This window comes from Canis aureus, chromosome 26, assembly GCF_053574225.1.
Source record: "Canis aureus isolate CA01 chromosome 26, VMU_Caureus_v.1.0, whole genome shotgun sequence".
NCBI lineage: Eukaryota > Metazoa > Chordata > Mammalia > Carnivora > Canidae > Canis > Canis aureus.
In genome coordinates, this window is record NC_135636.1 from 45,907,797 (window position 1) to 45,925,299 (window position 17,503).

Consider the following 17,503-nt stretch of genomic DNA (forward strand, 5'->3'; position numbering starts at 1 on the left):
AGATATATGCTTCTGGAAAGTCTCCAAAAAGACATAGCTTTAGGAAAGCCATCAGAACAAACGTGGGATTCTTTTACATGCTCATGGAGATTGAGAAGTTCCCCAAATAAATGATCCTGTGTCTCTGCTTCCTATTTTCTTCTTTGCTTGCTTTCAGAAACAACAGACTTCTAAGAAATAGTGCAAGGGACCATAAGGGAAGGGTGGGAGGGAATCAAGTGGGGAAAAATTAGAGAGAAAGACAAGCCATGAGAAACTCCTGAGAAACAAAGGGTTGCAAAAGGGGAGGTAAGTAGGGGTATGGGGTATTTGGGATGGGCATTAAGGAGGGAACATGATGAGATGAGTACTGGGTATTATACTCTATATTGTGAAATTGAATTTAAATAAAATAAAATGACAAAAAAAACCCCAACAGTCTTACCATTGCATGTGTCTCCATGTAGTTACTTTTATGAAATGTGAGTGTTGTAGTATTTACCCCTAAATCTTTTGGCATTACTTATCGTAGATGAATCTGATGCAGGTAGCTTAGATTCTCACTGTAGACGTTAATAAGTTTATTTAGCAGGATTCATTTGGGAGGGAGTATAGCAGAGAAGTAAGAGAATGAGCTTTGGACTGAGACTGCTGTGATTTGTATCCAGTGCTGCTGTTACGACTTTGGCCAGGTTTTTAAGATTTCCTGAGCTCAAATTTTTCTCACCTGTAAAATTGGGATAACAATAACAGTATCTATCTTAGAAATTTGTAGGGAGGACTAAATAAGATTATGCATATAAGAATTTAGCACAGTGCTGGACAAATCGTAAGCCTTCAAATCAGCAAACAACAGCAACACAGGCATGACTGTCTTGTTTTTTTATGTGACAGTGGCAAGTCCCTTTCCCCTTGCTACCGAGTTCATAGTCTGGTAATGATCATCGTGGCTAAAAGCATTGGTGCATTTTCATTCTGGTCTCTTCACTTTCAAAGCTGCCTTTCCAAATACACAAGGCTGGCCAGTAGGCACTCTTTCTCTTGATCTTACTTACCCTTCAAGGCTGGCCTGTCTTCAAGACCACACTCACTGTTGCCTCACGTCCTGGGCAAACAGCAACCACACAGTACCTGACAAAGAGGCAGGTTTGGAGAGGAGAAGACAGATCTAGATCCTGTCTCTCTCGTGTGGTTCCTAGTTGGAGAAAGGGCCAGGGAGAATATTTGGTGCAGGACTTTGGCAAAATTTCCAGCTGTTCACGCAAATTTTTGACCCTAGGAAAATGAGGCCAGGTATTCCCCAGAACTGGAACTTTGCATCTGAAGCAATGGCCACTGATTTGCAAATACTTGTTTTATGTACATGGACTAAAAGGAAGTCGACATGTCTAAACACAAAAATGCTAAAGTTTGAGGGGTTTAATCCAATTATTTGCATTTCTGACACTCTCAAGATTTCATTCTCTGCTTACTGCAGACACAGCTCCCAAATCCTCTTTGGACCATTCCCCACGTGGCTCTCGTTGCACCACATGTTGCTCTTCCTGTGAATAAGGGTTTTGGTGTTTTTATTTTATTTTATTTTTTTTAATATGCCTTTTCTTGTTTCCATGTTATTTGCATGAAGAGGAGATCTGGTTGCCAAGGCCACCAGGACTGTTGTAGGTGGGTGGCTATAGACTCAGGTTCCCCACTTCCTTTGATGGAATTCCAACTGTGTTCATGGCTCATCCACCTTCTGTGGTTGCACGAATATAAACATCACAAAGTCATACTCGTTTCTTTGGCTGTTTTCCTAAATATATATTTGCCTGAATTCACTAGCTTAATGCTTTCTCTCCCTATTAATTAAACCTGATATATCCAAAGCTAATTGTTCTGCTGATCTTTATCTTAGTGAATACTATCCTCTTATTTCTCTCTCTGTTTTCCACCTTGCTCTCTCTCTCTCTCTCTCTCTCTCTCTCTCCTCTGCTGTTTGTTTCTTCTCTGGCTTTTCTCTTCCTTTTCAAATATCTTTTGTTTCCAGTTGGCTTTCTCTCTCCATTCTCACTAAATGCTTAATATTAGTACATTCATGGATTGACCAGTCGGTTTCTTAGTGATAACCTAAGTGTTTGTGGGATTGTGCATATAGACGGTTGTGTGACCTAAGGCACTAGAAGAGGATGCAGGTCCTCCTGCTTTAGCTCTATTCTAAAGATAAACTAGTTAGACTGCAAGAATAGTGGTATGTTATTCCCCCTACCCCCAATTAGATGGCTTTGAAGGGACCAAGAAGATGGTGTTTTTTATTTTATTTTATTATTTTTTTATTTTCTATATTTTGAAGATGGTGCTTAATTTCAGTATTCATTACAGCCGATGAATGGGGAAGGAATAACTCCTGAATCAAGTGAAAAACAGAAGCATAAGCTATTTCATTGCTAATAAAAGTGTATGGATTCATGCATGGCCTAAACGTCCCCATTCTACAGTACATAGACACACTCATTTCTCCTGATAAATTGTGAATGTTTGACAGTGGGGAGTTAGTGTTATTCATGAGGCTGGTGGAGAGGAGTCTATGAACACGGCAGCTATAAGAGACCAGGGAGGAGCCTGTGTGCCCCGGCACCTCCTCCCCTACTACCTGCAGCAGAGATGGTGGCAAGACTCCTCTGTGGCATGGTGTGTGAGGTATGATACAGATGGAGTGCTCCTTAGACGAGCTCTTGTCAGACATTGGGTTTTCTTCCAAGACTCTTATCCGTGTTGTTGAATTTCATCTTTATAGATGTCCCATGAGGTTGAAACTAACTTTGGTATCCATGGGCACATGGCATGCAAACATCATGGCTGGAATGAAAACTAATAGGGCCATACTCTACAATCCTCATTCTTACATTGTTACTCAGGATGTGTGTAACAAAGAGAAATGCTGCATCTCATTTGAGGTTAATTGATACTTTTGTGCCCTATACTTCCAAGTGTTCTAAAATGAGAGAAGGGGAAAGAAGGGGAGAAGTGGAGGTATAGAGAGCAAGGATGAATTTGTTATTAAAGTGGTAAAAATAGGGGCCCCTGGGTGGCTTAGTTGGTTAAGCGTTCGACTTTTGGTTTCAGCTCAGGTTTTGATCTCAGGGTGGTGAAATCGAGCCCTGGGTCACCCTCCAAGTTCAGTGGGGAGTCTACTTGGAAGACTCTCCCTTCTCTCCAGGTTCTCTCTCTCAAATAAATAAAAATAAATCTTAAAAAAAATAAAATGGTAACAATAATAAGTTTCTGTCCTAAGAATATGGACAATCTATTGTGATAGTTACTGCTTAATCCTTTTCCCCCAAAAACAAACAAATATGTAAGCAAAATGCAGCCCAAACAAAAAGACTGTGTTGGTATTTTATTCTTTCTTTCTGTTTTAACATTTTGTTTCAGAGCAGTAATGAATTTCTTCTTTGATTTAATTAGAAAATCTGCTTCACTTCCAAACTAACACTCAGGTAAGTGTCAAACTTCCAATTATACACGTAAAAAAATTATGTTTGGAACCTATGTTAAAAACTCTATTTGCATTAGGCTTTAATCATCATAAAGGAAAAATGTAAATGTTTCCAAGCGGTCCAGCTACATAAATAACCATCCATTTTTTAAGTGCGCAGTAGAGTTTTCCCCTGAGAAAATTCTATAACTTTGAGAGTAATGTAATGGTAATTAATTACCAGAAAGAGATTAATACTGCATGCCAAGAATGATAAAGAAATGCACAGAGGCCCTACAAACGTAGTCTGCAGGCAGTACAGAAAGGGAAATGCTGTGAAGCAAGCCTATTTAATTCAAATTTCAAGCTTATTTTATGAAATGCTATTCATTTTTTTTGTCAATTATCTCACTTGAATTTCTGTTCCACATCACCTGAATGCTTGCAATCACCTCTATATTGGCTTTCATGTTCCCAATGTGACAGCTCACCAAACTCTTGCCATAGGAAATCTGTTTTTGTCTTGCTGCTCCTTTTCATAGTGCCTCAATCATCATAGTTCTCTGCTCAGAAACCCTCAATGGCTCCCCATTTGCTTTCAGAATGCATTCCAGTATTTTAAGGAAGAATTTGAGGTTCTTCACCTTCATGGTTTTGACCAAATTTGCTCTATTCTTTCCTCTCTTGCCCCTGACAGGCCCATACTTTGCAAATCCACTATTACCCAAACTTGCCTGCTAATATCAACTGGGACACTTACGAGTTAAAAACGTGGCCCTTAGGCCTCTTCCCAGGAATTGGATTCTCCAAGAAAAGGGACTTGGAACTTGCATTGAAATGTGACCCCCATCTTTCAGACAAGCTGGGAAACTCTGCAACCTTTTGCAAGATACCTTTTGCATCTACTAAACATGCCCCATGCTTCCCCTCTCCCATGCCCTTTGCCTTCCATAAGCCGTTTTGCTTATTGGAGTCCTCCCACGGTGGACAGTTCAATCGGCATGGTCTTAGTATGGTTTTTCCAAAAGTAGAGCCTAAGACAAGACTCGAATGAGGGTGGTTTATTTGAGAGGTGATCATGGGACTCATAAGTAAAGGAGTATGAGAAGCAAGCCAGGGAAGGGAAAAAGGACCACAGGACTCTTTATCAGGGTTACTACTATTGGCAATGGCAGTTCATTTCTGCTGGCACAGTGGCAGCCTCCTAGGAAGGATGCAGAAGGCCTTCTAAAACTCCACGTGAAGAGTGGAAGTTTGGGCAGTTACCCACCTGCTTGGGTCCTGCTCTGAGTGAGTGACACCAGAGCCAATATTCTTTGCCCTTTTAGCCAAGGGATCCTTTTGGCATTGAAACAGGCTCTGAGGCAGAAGGTGGAAGTCTGTACATGCTCCAGGTAAGATTCTACCAACGGGAGGTAGGTTTCAGTCCACATGGAACTCTTCACTGCAACCACAGCTAATGTCAGAGGTGGCCCTAGGGCGAAAAAGACATGCTGTATTAGTTATCCCTTGTTATATAACAAATTACCCGGTAATGAATCATGGTTGCAACAACACACATCACATGTGTGTTATGTCACTGTTTCCATGCGTCAGAAACCTAGGTGTGGGTCAGAGGAATCTTCTGCCTCAGGGGCTCCTACAAGATCGAAGGCATCTAAGCACTGGTCCAGAAGGACATGCTTCCTGGCTCACGTGTTCATGGGCAGGATGTAGCTCTTCATGAGTGGTTGGATTGAGGTCCTCAGTTCCTCTTTGGCTGTTGACCAGAGGCCTCCATGGGCTCCTTGTCGTGTGGGCTTATCTATTAGAGTTTTTCACAACATAGCAGCTGGCTTCATCAGAGTGACAAGCACAAGGGCAAGGGGGTGCCAGCAAGATAGTTTCATTCTTTTGTACCCTTGTCTTAGAAGTGATATCCCTTCACTTCCACTGTATTCTCTTCATTACAGATGAGTCACTAGGTCCAGCCTCCACTTGAGAAGGTAGGATTCATCATTCCCCAATCCTTATAGTCACCTCTGTGATCCATTATCAGCATTTGATAAATTGTCCATGAATTAATGTCATGATAAACCATTGTATTAAATGTTGTTGTGGTGTTTTCGCTGTCAAATTTTAGATGTGTTTTCCCCATATTTGAAACTTCGGCAAATGTCAGGTTGAATAGGATATATGGAGAGAGCATTTGCATAAATAACTTGACACCTTTCTCAAAAAATGCCCTTTGAGAATTAATTCAAACGAATCCAGTCATGAGGTAGTAAGTACTATAAAAATATAAGGCATTATAAGCTTATACTTAATTTTTCATGTTGCATAGAATTGAAAGAAAATGTAAACCATTGCAGTTAGAAGATCTGCCCAAAGCTTGTGGTACTTTTGTGTTAAACTCTTTGTTTACTAAACCATCTCTATTTTACCTGGTGGAGAGGACCTTGACCTTACATCCTGAAGCCCTGGGTCTGAGTCTTGTAAAGTCTTAAATCATCTGAGACTCAGTTTCATCTCCTCTTCAGTGGATTCCTAACTTGAACATCGGAGGGCTTATCAAATATTCATTAAGCGCTACTATGCGATGCCCTCCATAAAGTCACACTGCCTGGGTAGCTCTGGGCACACAGTAGTCATGCAATAAATACCAATTGAACCTGACTCTGGCTTTAAGGAAACAATTATATTTTAAAGGGGAGCCTCTGAAGGTCTTCCGAAGGCAGGGGAAGCTGTGTTTATAGGTCAGATGGCACTTATATAAGGAACTTGAAAGACTTTCCATGAGTGATCAGTGGAGTTGCAAACATTTATTCCTGTAGTTTGAAGAACCTACAGAAGTTGGATTCCAAACCCACCCTGGGGTATCCATTATGCAACTCATATTTATTAGGTGCCTTCCTATTTATGGCATGCTCTTCCATGGACTCCTAGGGATAGCTAGGTGAAAACAGAGGCGTGGCCCTGCTCCTATGGGGCTTGCAGTCAGCAGATTCACCTGGCTTGGAGAGTGCTGCCATGTTAGAGCAGACATGGGTTTGCAGTCGTGTTTATACTGGGGAGACAGCCAACTGGGGCGGGGGGGGGTGGGTTTCCATGATTGTGTTTAGAATGCCATATTTGGGGGGCTAACTGTAGCATTTGTGGCAATGCTGAGGCACCTCTTCCTGTTGGGGCACAGTGGCTTCGAACTTGTCCTATGGAAATCACCTGGGCTTGATTTTTAGCTTCAGCATTAAACCACTATGTGGTCTTAGCTCTGTTACTTGATCTCCTTGAACTTTAGTGTCTTCCCTTAGAAAGGTGGGAATAATGATAGGACATATTTCCTGGGGCTATTGTGAGGGTTAAAGATTGTTACCTGTGAAGTATTTAGAACAATCTGGCAAATACCGTGTTGTTATTGTTGCCAAGTATTATTTCTGCTCTTGCTGTCAGCAGTAATTGGAAGCCCCCTGTCCCTCCAGTGTGCCCTGGCCCTTACCTTTCACCTTTGTCTTAATTTCTTTGGTTCCTCATGGTATTTTAGGCATTTTCAGGTTTATGATTCTTATCTAAGAACAACCTGGGAGAGGTGTTAAAATGCAGATTTGGGGATCCCAAAATAGTTCAGTGGGCTCAGTAGGTTGGTTGTGGAGCTCAGAAATTGGCATTTTCCAAAGGCATCCAGGCAGTCTGCATTTTCAGAAAGTCTTCCTTAAAGATTATAGTCTTGAAACTTATGTCTGTGGAGACACCACTTTGCTTCAGACACTGCACTACGTGCTTGTGTATATCATTTATAATCCTTACGAAAGCTCTACTTTTGTCACATTATAATTCCCATTCAATAATGAACAAACACAGGCTCAGAAAATGTAGGCATCTTTCTCAGAGTAATGAAGCTGGAAAGTTCTAGAGCTTGTGTTCTCTAAAGCCTCTTTCCCACTAGGTTGTGCTATGCCATGCTGTAAGAAGACCTGCTTGAGGGGATCCCTGGGTAGCTCAGTGCTTTAGCGCCTGCCTTTGGCCCAGGGCGCGATCCTGGAGTCCCGGGATCCAGTCCCACGTCAGGCTCCTAGCATGGAGCCTACTTCTCCCTCCTCCTGTGTCTCTGCCTCTCTCTCTCTCTCTCTCTGTCTATCATAAATAAATAAATCTTAAAAAAAAAAAAAGAAGACCTGCTTGATTACGGTGTGGGGGTTGGGGGTGCTGATCCCCTATGTAGTGGAGAATCTGTGTGTAACTCCTGCCAAAACTTAATTGCTAATTACTGATAGCCTACAGTTGACTCTAACTAAGCCTTACCTATAATATGAACGCTTGATCGTGTGATCCATTGCCAAATATACCAAATATATTTGGTATATTATATGTATAATACACTGCATTCTTGTAATAAAGTAAACTAGAGAAAATAAAATATTCATCTTATAAGAAAAATACATTTACAGTGTTGTACTATATTTATTGAAAAAATCCACATGTAAGTGGACCTGCACAGTTCATACCTTTGTCATTCAGAGGTCAACTGTACTTTTAACTGATGATCCCCAGTGTGAGGTCATTTAGCACAAAGACCTCCAGATCCTTTTCTTTTCTTTTCTTTTCTTTTCTTTTCTTTTCTTTTCTTTTCTTTTCTTTTCTTTTCTTTTTTTTCTTTTCTTTTCTTCTTTTTTTTCTTTTCTTTCTTTTTTCTTTTCTTTCTTTTCTTTTCTTTCTTTTCTTTTCTTTTCCTTTCTTGTCTTTCTTTTCTTCTCTTCTTCTCGCTTTTATTTCTTTCTTTTTTGGTGGGAAATAATGTACCTTATTTTTAACTTTTTTTCCAGCTTTATTGAGATATAATTGACATATAACATTGTGTAAGTTTACAGTGTACAGCATGTTGAATTGCTATACTTAAATATTACAAAATTGTTAATACCGAAGCATTAGCTAACACCTGCATCCTATCATATAATTACCATTTATTTTTGTGGTAAGAACATGTAAAATCTACTTTATTAGAAACTTTCAAGTTATAATGCAATATTATTAACTACAGTCACTATGTTGTACATTAGATTCCCAGAACATTTTTGTCTTATAGAAGACAAAACTTATTACAGAAGTTTGTACCCTTTTTTTTTTTTAAAGATTTTATTTATATGAGAGAGAGAAAGAGTAAGAGAGTGAAAGCATGAGACTGTGAGGGTCGGAGTTGGAAAAGTACACTCCCCACTGAGCTGATGCCGGGCTCCATCCCCGCACTCCAGGATCAAGCCTCAGGTAAAAGCAGATGCTTAACTGACTAAGCCACCCGGGTGCCCCAGAAGTTTCTACTCTTGATTAACATCTCCCCTTTGCTTTGACCTCCCCCCCCAACCCCCGCCCCTGGCAACCATCATCCTAGTCTCTGTTTCTATGAGTTTGGCTTTTTTAGATTCTACATATAAGTGTTTTTTTGTTTGTTTGTTTGTTTTTTGTTTTTTTTTTATAAGTGCTTCCATACAGTATCTTTCTCTGACTTGTTTCACTTACCATAATGCCTTCAAGGTCCATCTCTGTTGTCAAAAATGGCAGGATATTCTTTTTTCTCATGACTGAATAATATCCTATTGTTCATATATGCCACATTTTTTGGAGTTAAATCAACACTCAAAGTGGGACTCGAGCTCATGATCCCAAGATCAAGAGTCACAAAGCTCTACCTACTGAGGTAGCTAGATGTTCCTACTGCATCTTTTTTTTTTTTTTTTTTTTTTTTATCCATTCATCCCATGACAGAAACTTAGGTTGTTTCCATAATTCAGTTACTGTGCATGGAAGTGCAGCTATCCCTTCGATATCCTGTTTTCATATCCTTTGGATACACATAGGGAGTGGGATTGCTGAATAATGAGGTAATTCTATTTTTATTTTTTTAAAGAACCTCCATACTGTTTTCCATAGTGGTTGCACCAGTTTGCATTTCCCCCAGCAGTGCATGAGGCTTCCCTCTGTCTGCATCCTCAGCAACACTACCTCCTTTCTTTTTGATGATAGCCATTCTCAATCTGATACCTCATTGCAATTTTAATTTGCATTCCCCTGATGATTAGTGGTGCTCAGCACCTTTTCATGTACCTGTTGGCTATTCGTATGTCTTCTTTGGAAAAATATCTATTCAGTTCCTCTGCCCACCCTCCCCTCCTTTCCTTCCTTCCTTCCTTCCTTCCTTCCTTCCTTCCTTCCTTCCTTCCTTCCTTCTTTCCATCAAGTTTTATAAGTTTTTCATATATTTTGGATATTAACCCCTTATTGTATATATAATTAGCAAATATTTTCTCCCATTCTGTATGCTACCTTTTCATTTTGTTGATGGGTTTTCTGTGCTGTGCAGAAGCCTTTTAATTTGATGTAGTCTGCTTATTTACTTTTACTTTCATTGCCTTTGCTTTTAGGTGTCAAATCCAAAAAAATCATTGCCAAGACCGATGTCAAGGAGCATACTGCCTGTGTTTTCTTCTAGGAGTTTTACTGTTTCAGGTCTTACATTTAAGTCTTTAATCCATTTGTAGTTGATTTTTATGTAGGGTATAAGACAGAGGAAGGACCTGTAGATCTTTCACTTAATAGCTGCCTTTCAAAACCAGCCTTGGGGGCTTTTCTTTGACTTCCAGCTCTGGTTCCAGAAGCAGTACATTTGTCTTGTTCTTTGAAACAAAAAGCCTGCTTCTCAAGTCACCTTGAGAGTCACCTTGTTTTTTATGCTTTAGTTTCCATTTTGCACACTGTTCTCCGATTCTTCTGCGATAAGGGTCCGTTATAACTCTTCCTAGTCTCTTCCTGAGACCAGTGAGCTCAGCGAAGTGGTCAGGGGACCGAGGGCTCTGATTTTCTGGCTTAGGCTATGACCATGGGGATGTAGGAGCAGTCCCCAACTAAGCATGGGGAGTAGCTTTACCAAAAATAAAAAGGAAAAATAGTACCAGGCAAACAAATATAAGAGATGTTTACTACGATGAGATTTTACAGGAGGAGTGATATTGAAGTGACATTTTGAGAGACAGAGAAAGCATTTTAGACAGGCAGAGATACTGAAAAAGGAAGTGACAGAAGGAATAGACACATAATGCCAGAAGGTAGGAAAGATCATAGCCCATTTGGGGATTGCAAGGAATCTCCCATGATAGAATAAAGGGTGGTGCATGTGTCACTGGAGGGATGGGAATGACTTGGCTGGGGAATGATGCATTGACCCATGCTTAGGACTCAGTGGGGAACAACGGGAGGATTTTAAGCACAAGCGGAACACGATTTTTAATCATATGTGTATAAAGTAGATAATGCAGACGCTAATGTTTATAAGATCTAGAAAAGCAAAATAACCTTACAGTGAAGTTTTGTGTACTCTCTGTGTGTGTACACATGTGTGTGTACACAAGCCTGTCACACAAGGGCCATTGTATTCTATCCCCCAGCTCCTGATGACTTCCACACCTTTCATACTTCTTCTAGAGTTTTCCTCTAAAAGAGAGATACGTATGAACATATCTAAATGAACTCAAAAGTTAACCAAGTATTTGAAAGCAAAATTAACTTCTTGCTAATAGTTGAATCTTTTTTTTTTTATGATTTTGTTCTAAGTAATTCTCCACATGCTTTTCCTTGACAAGGATATCACTTCAAGTCACAGTGGAATAAATGCAACTAATATGCTGCTCATTCCTTCTCCCTGACAGATTTTTAATATAAATGTCAGTGCATGAATCTTCAAACTTCATTCTACCTCCTCTCCATCCACTGTCTCTACTCTGGCACTTCAGAGGCATTGCGAACATCAACAGAGGAATGCATTTGTCACTTCTGGTGTCCAATTAAAATAACTCAGCAACTATTAACTGCACGTTTCCTGGGCACCAATATCCATACCAGACAATACAGGCTCTAAGATGAATTGAACATGAATTGTGCCCCTCCAGTGAAGGCATTCATGGATGCAGATTCAAGGTTCAAATGTAGAGGTGGGGGGAAGACTTATAAATGGAATCATGGAACAATATGCTAAATTGGGTGCCTAAAGTTAGTTTTAGGTGAACAGAGCATGAATTGTAGTGAGTGAATGCAAGAGGATGTGGCGGGCTAATGTGATTAAAAGCCTTTATAGCCAATGTAAAAAGACGTATCCTTTTTATTCATGTTGTCCTAAGAGCAATGGTCTCAGAGCCTTTGAAATGAAAGATTTTAAGTAGGGGGTAAGATACTTTGATGGATAGCAGTGCTAATACTAGCACACACTGAGTGATTGATAGATCAATCATGTTTTAAAAACATGTCCTTTCCTTTAGGGAGATTGCAGAGCCTGGTGCGTGGATTTATTATTTTGGGGAAGTAAAGGCACAGCTGGGTAGCAAACCCAGCTCACTTGTAAGGTAAAACCCACATCATGGCTAGCCCTGAAGGAGGAATGCAGGTGAGAGGCTGTTGCTTTAGTCGTGGACATGGCATGATGAAGTACTGAACCCAGGCAGCGGGCAGACAAAGGGGGAAGAGAAGACACATTTGATAAAAATCAGTGGGGTGTGGGCTTGAGTGAAGTTAGATGGGTTAGGGAAAGAAGGATACTGAGGTTCATGCCTGAGTGATCTTGAGGTGTCACATAATAAATATGTCTATATGAGACTATATTATGTTACCATTCAAAATAGCATATGGTTTAAAATATGGACCAAGATACATACGTGTAGTTTAATGATTATTGATCCTGGTTATCTTTGGGGACATTTTCAGTACATCTCAAACTATTGCTAAAATACCCCTCAAAGTGAGAATTAACCTCTGATTTTTTCCTCTTTTTTGATGTTGAAGAATATTCTATCTGGAAGCCACAGGTACATACGTTCTGGGTTCTTTGTGTTGCCCCAACTTATGGATAGCCTGGTGCCAATTTCAATAATCGTTCATCATCTTCCCTTGGCTGAACTATATGTGGTAAATGAGCTAATCCAAGAAAAGGCAATATCCCCCCAGACAGTATCCCACCAATGTTGTTAGGTGCTTAGAGAAATTCCTTTGTTGGGTTGGCTCTTCACCTTAGGAAAGGCAGGTGGAAATGGAAATAGCCCCATAGCAATGGCTCCTTCCTCTTCTGTGAACTACCTCCTTGTCTTGCCATATGGTCTATCCTTTATTGGGTCCCTACCATTGAATCAACACAGGCATATAGAGAAAGGGAAAAAGATCTGGCTACTAAACATTTTTTTTTTTTTTTGGCTATTAAACATTTAAAAAGCACTAAGTTTTAACCAATCCAACCACTCAATTAAATAAAATTCCTCAATGGATCAATGTTTACACAAAATTAGCATCTGTTCCTCAACTTGTTAATCACATTTCTTGTCCAGGCCAGATCTCAAACCTTTCCTCCATGATTTTATTTTCCAGCTTAAAAAAAAAAAAAAAAAAAGTGATACATATGTGGACAACTACAAAAGCAAAAACAAAATAGTAGAAAAAGAAAGAGAAAGCGATTCTTCCCTGAACAGAGGTTTTCTGACGTGTTTCTCCAGAGTGGGCTTTTATTTCTTCAAGGACAACAGGCCAAGTTGACAAAAGAGCAAATAAACACTCTTCCCCCTCCTTGTGTAATTCCTGACCTAGACTGAATGTTTATCCTTTCAGAAAATGGGATGGAGAAAGCTGTGCTGTGTTGGTTTTACCTTGAGAGCCACCTCGAGTCTTTAGGGAGAAGCAGAGGTCAGAATTATCCTTCCTTCTAGAAGCTCTAGAAGAAGAAAGCAGCAGGAGAAACACCGTGAGAGTGCGTGAGAATGGAAGTGGAAAGCGCAAGACAGGAGGAGAGGTGTTTCAGGGTCATCCTCCTGTCAAGTGCCTTCACCTGTTTTCATTTTATTTGTAGGATTGTTTGAATAGGTAGCACAAGCTAAGCCCACACCGTGTCCACAGGACTAGAGGGAACACAAATCCATCTTTACAAGTGGAGGAGAGGGTCATGACTGTTCCAATTTTGTTACTGTTATGGTTGACACTGGCAACTGACTAGCCATTTTGGCTTCACAGGGACACAGAACAAAAAATGCTCAGCATGATTGAATACCAGCATTGCCTCCTGCATCTAAAATTGTCTTGCCCTTTTAAAAATTGCCATTTCTGGATTTATTTTACTTTATTTTTTTTCCCTTCTGTTACTTTTTTCCAAAATGCCCTCTCTCCCCTTCTATGCCTACAGCTATTTTCAAGTTCTCAGTCTTGAGAGAGCAGTGTGGTGTTGAGCCCCATGGAGGCCTCTCTATAAACTTTAAGACTCTGGCAGGAGGTGTGGAGATCTCCTCTGGGATCCCCATGACAAGCCTCAGAAGTAAGTTCCTTTGCTGGTTAAAACTGCCACCTGTCCACCCATCATGGCCTACCTCTGTCTTCCCTCTTGCCCTGCCCTCTTGGTTTCAGGGCCAGTTTGCAAACCAATAGGATGGTCTGTTCAGGGCAGCCTCATGTTCTCAAATTATACTCCATCTATCTTATTTAAAATTTTAAAAATAGGGTAGTATAACAGTGGTTTTTTAAATAAGGAATGGAATGCGCCCACTGACATATGCTATGGTAAGCGGTATTGTGATGTGGATCTTGAGTGAATTGTTGTGTCATTCTGTTAGTTATGGACTGTTGGAACAAAGGATCTGAAAGAGGCTGTTTTAATTTCCCGCTCCCAGCCTTTTGCATTAAAATGATGAATCTAAGTGAAAAACCCTGATTAACTCAATGAGTTATAGCTGACGTGTACCTATTATGAGGATGAGAATGTGTTTTAGCATGCTGGTGTTTTCTAAGGCAATACTGGTTATTGAGTCTTCAGATTTATGTTACAATTCAAGTTTTCTGTGTGTGCCTACTGTGTGCGAAGCACCAGCATATTAATATTGGAGTAACATTGTGTTGTCAAGCTTAATCCTATAAACAAGATATTGTGGCAGGACATCTCATTCTCTAATTTAGAACAGTGGTTCTCACTATAGTATCACAGAAATCATTGAATAATACTTAGGAGTTGAGTTGAGAAATAAGCCAAATTAAGTGTCTGTGTCTGTTTCCATATAAATGGAGAAATTTTTACCAATTTTGGAGAACATTTTGAGGATAGATAATTCTTAGAACAGTGTTAAGTAGTAGGAACACAATTTGTTTATGTTGTATGTATCTTGGGTGGTTCTTCAAGGAAGCTGGCATCCTCCAGAGTAGCTGAAACCAAAGTGGGAAAAGATGACATGTCAAAAAAGGCAGGCCATGCTTAGTAAGTGTCATAGAAAAGGAAAAAAATCTCTAACGTTTGTGTGAGACTCAAATGAATAGTCACATGGTATTTGCCCCCAGTTTCAAAGACTGATTTATTAATGAGCTGCTTTTCCTATGGGCAATGCTGTAGAATTGCTCAAGGATAAATGGTAGCAGGAATGTATTTACCTATTTAATGAGGGTTCTTAATTTTCCCAAGGAACAGTAATAATAGCCAGGAAGCTAACCTTGATAATAATAAAGTAGGAAGTTTTGCAAATGATTTACTTTTGTCTTATAAACCAGCACCAACTCAAAATTTTACTTATATACATAGCTGTCACATGTCTTGTCTAATATGCTTTCTGGAGTGCATAGGGGTGAAATTTTACCCGATATCCTGAGAATTTAGAGAGCCCCTGGGCATGCTTCAGAAAGTACTTCCTGTGCACGTAGGCATGTTCTTTATGTGTTAGGTGACTGGAGGCAGGCTGAGATCTATTGTCCTAGTTCCTTGATCCTGGAAATGTGGCTCTAGGAACTTGGGCAATATTGATACCCCATGGAGCTTATTAGAAATGAAGAATTTTGAGCCACTCCCCAAATCTACTAAATCAGAATCTGCATTTTAACAAGATCTTCATTGAGGTGATTCATAGGTATATCATACATTAAAGTTTAAGAAGGAAAATTTTTAAAATTTAAAAATTTTGCCTTTTATTTGCCAATTCTCCAATGCAATTTTTTTGACAAAGGACTGCCTCCCTCTTCTTCCCCCTCCCCCCAAATATCAAAATATGTTTTAGAGCAGAAATCATTTAGACCTTAAATGGGAAAGTGGGAGAGAAAGTGGTTGCATTTGGAACTCAGTGTTGGATAACTGTGATTTTCAAAAATCCTAAATTTATCCATTTTAGAAGTCTAAGCACAGCATGGCCCCAGACATCATAATTCAAACGGATTACTTTATCTGTTTACCTGTATTCTGAAGAAATAGATGTGTATTTTTAAATGCATGTGTACATAGCTTCCTTAATGAAAGTTTTACTGCAAAAGCACTTTGTTCCTAATGCATCCTTAAGTGAAGTTTTGCATTCTTAATTTTCCACTCAAGTAATTTAGAAACCATTAGTTAAAATGGAACTCTAAGATAAAGTCAGATCCTTATAAGTTTAGATGGTTTCCTCTGAAGATTGCTCTTATAATTGTCAGAGAAAGATAAATTCTTAATTGCATTACTCCACATCTGGGTAGCGGATGCCTATTTGCTTTCCAGATACCTGTCTGGAAGGAGTAGAGGGGAATGGGATATTGAGTGATATGGTAACTTCATGCTAACAGATTCTGCAATTGGCCACTTGTCCAGCCTGCCATGTGAATCTTTCCCCATTGCTTAGGACAGAATCATCTCCCCTGTCTGCACCCCTTCCTCAGGTCCATGACCTTCTGTTTCTCTGCTGTTTCTGTTACTCCATAGTTTGCTGGGCAGCCAAACAAGAGAATGTTGGCCTCTGAAGGTTAGAGATTATTGTTGTCACCCTCTGAAATGGGCAAATCGTGGCTGGTGTCGGCAGTAGAGTCAGAAGTAGGTGCCCTGTAGCTCTTTCTCTCCTCAAAAGTGGACTCTGCCTTGTGGCTCTTTTCAGATCTCATCACAAAATCTTTTTCTCCTGTGCCTTGAATGGTTTGATTTATCTTTCAAGTTAGAGGTCTCCCAGAGAAAGGCTTTGAAGTACAATCAGATCCAAATTTCAAAAAGTAAAGAGATGTGTTTTGCTGATCTAAGAAAGGAATTGCATTTGCAAATACTAATATTTGCCTATCACCCTTTCCAAAATGCAAGATTTGCCCACATGGATGAATCTAAATGTGTGTATTGCAGCTGTAATTTAATATTGAGGTTATAAAATACCTCCTAATATACAGATCCTATGTAAGCTTTTCTTACGTAACATCTGACTCCTCTTTTTTTCAAGTTCATAAGAAATGTTAGAAATTTCAGTTAGAAATTTTATCATGGGTCTCCAGTTCCTGATATTTAAAAAAAAATTGCCCACTTATTTATTTCTGAGTATATTTAGTAGATTTCAATACTAGAGAGGTATAGCAACATTCAGGGACTTTGAATAAAACAAATGAGGGGAGGGTATGTGATCAAATATTTCTGATAAATTTGTGCTTTTTAGGGAATGGAATTTGAGGTTAGAAGAATCTACTTACAAAATGTTTAGGCAAAATGTTCTTAACCTTTGGAGGATCTGGGACAGGCTGAATTCATGTACATAGTGATATGGGTATTACATTTTTCTTTTTTTTTTTTTTTTCTGGACAAAAAGCCCATGCTTTCATCGAGTTGCAAAGGGGTCTATGTTAAAAAAAAAAAAAAAAAAAAGAGAGATTTATTGCTCAAATCGTTTACAACTCATAAATCTCTACTTCTCATTTTCTTTAAAATATTTGGATATCATACACAATCATGGTTTCCATGATGATTTTCTAATTCCTGATTTCATTTTTTGCTCCAGGCAGAACAGTACCTGCTTAATACAGGGGTATATAGATTTGTGCTTTCAAGAGAAGAGAAATTTCTCTTTCATGTATGTTAAAAACCATGCTAATTATTATGAGCTTTGTATTGCATTACATGCTATATATATGCATATACATAATAAACACACGAACACATGTATATAGATGTATGTGTGTATTTGTATGCATGCAATATATATATATATAAATACATGCACGGGTGTATATGTATTTGTATGCATGCTTAGCTGAATATACAAATATGCATATGTATTCACATTTGTAGAGCTACATATACATCTGTGTATGTGTACGTAT

The 17,503-nt window shown here is 39.3% G+C and overlaps 1 long non-coding RNA gene across 1 annotated transcript; it reads left to right on the top strand.

Moving 5' to 3' along the window:
- The first annotated feature begins 3,392 nt into the window (after positions 1–3,392).
- Positions 3,393–8,675, top strand: LOC144298864 (uncharacterized). Its single transcript, XR_013365736.1, has 3 exons — positions 3,393–3,458; positions 5,389–5,421; positions 8,543–8,675. It is a non-coding gene; the product is annotated as an uncharacterized LOC144298864 (long non-coding RNA).
- Positions 8,676–17,503: the final 8,828 nt, after the last annotated feature.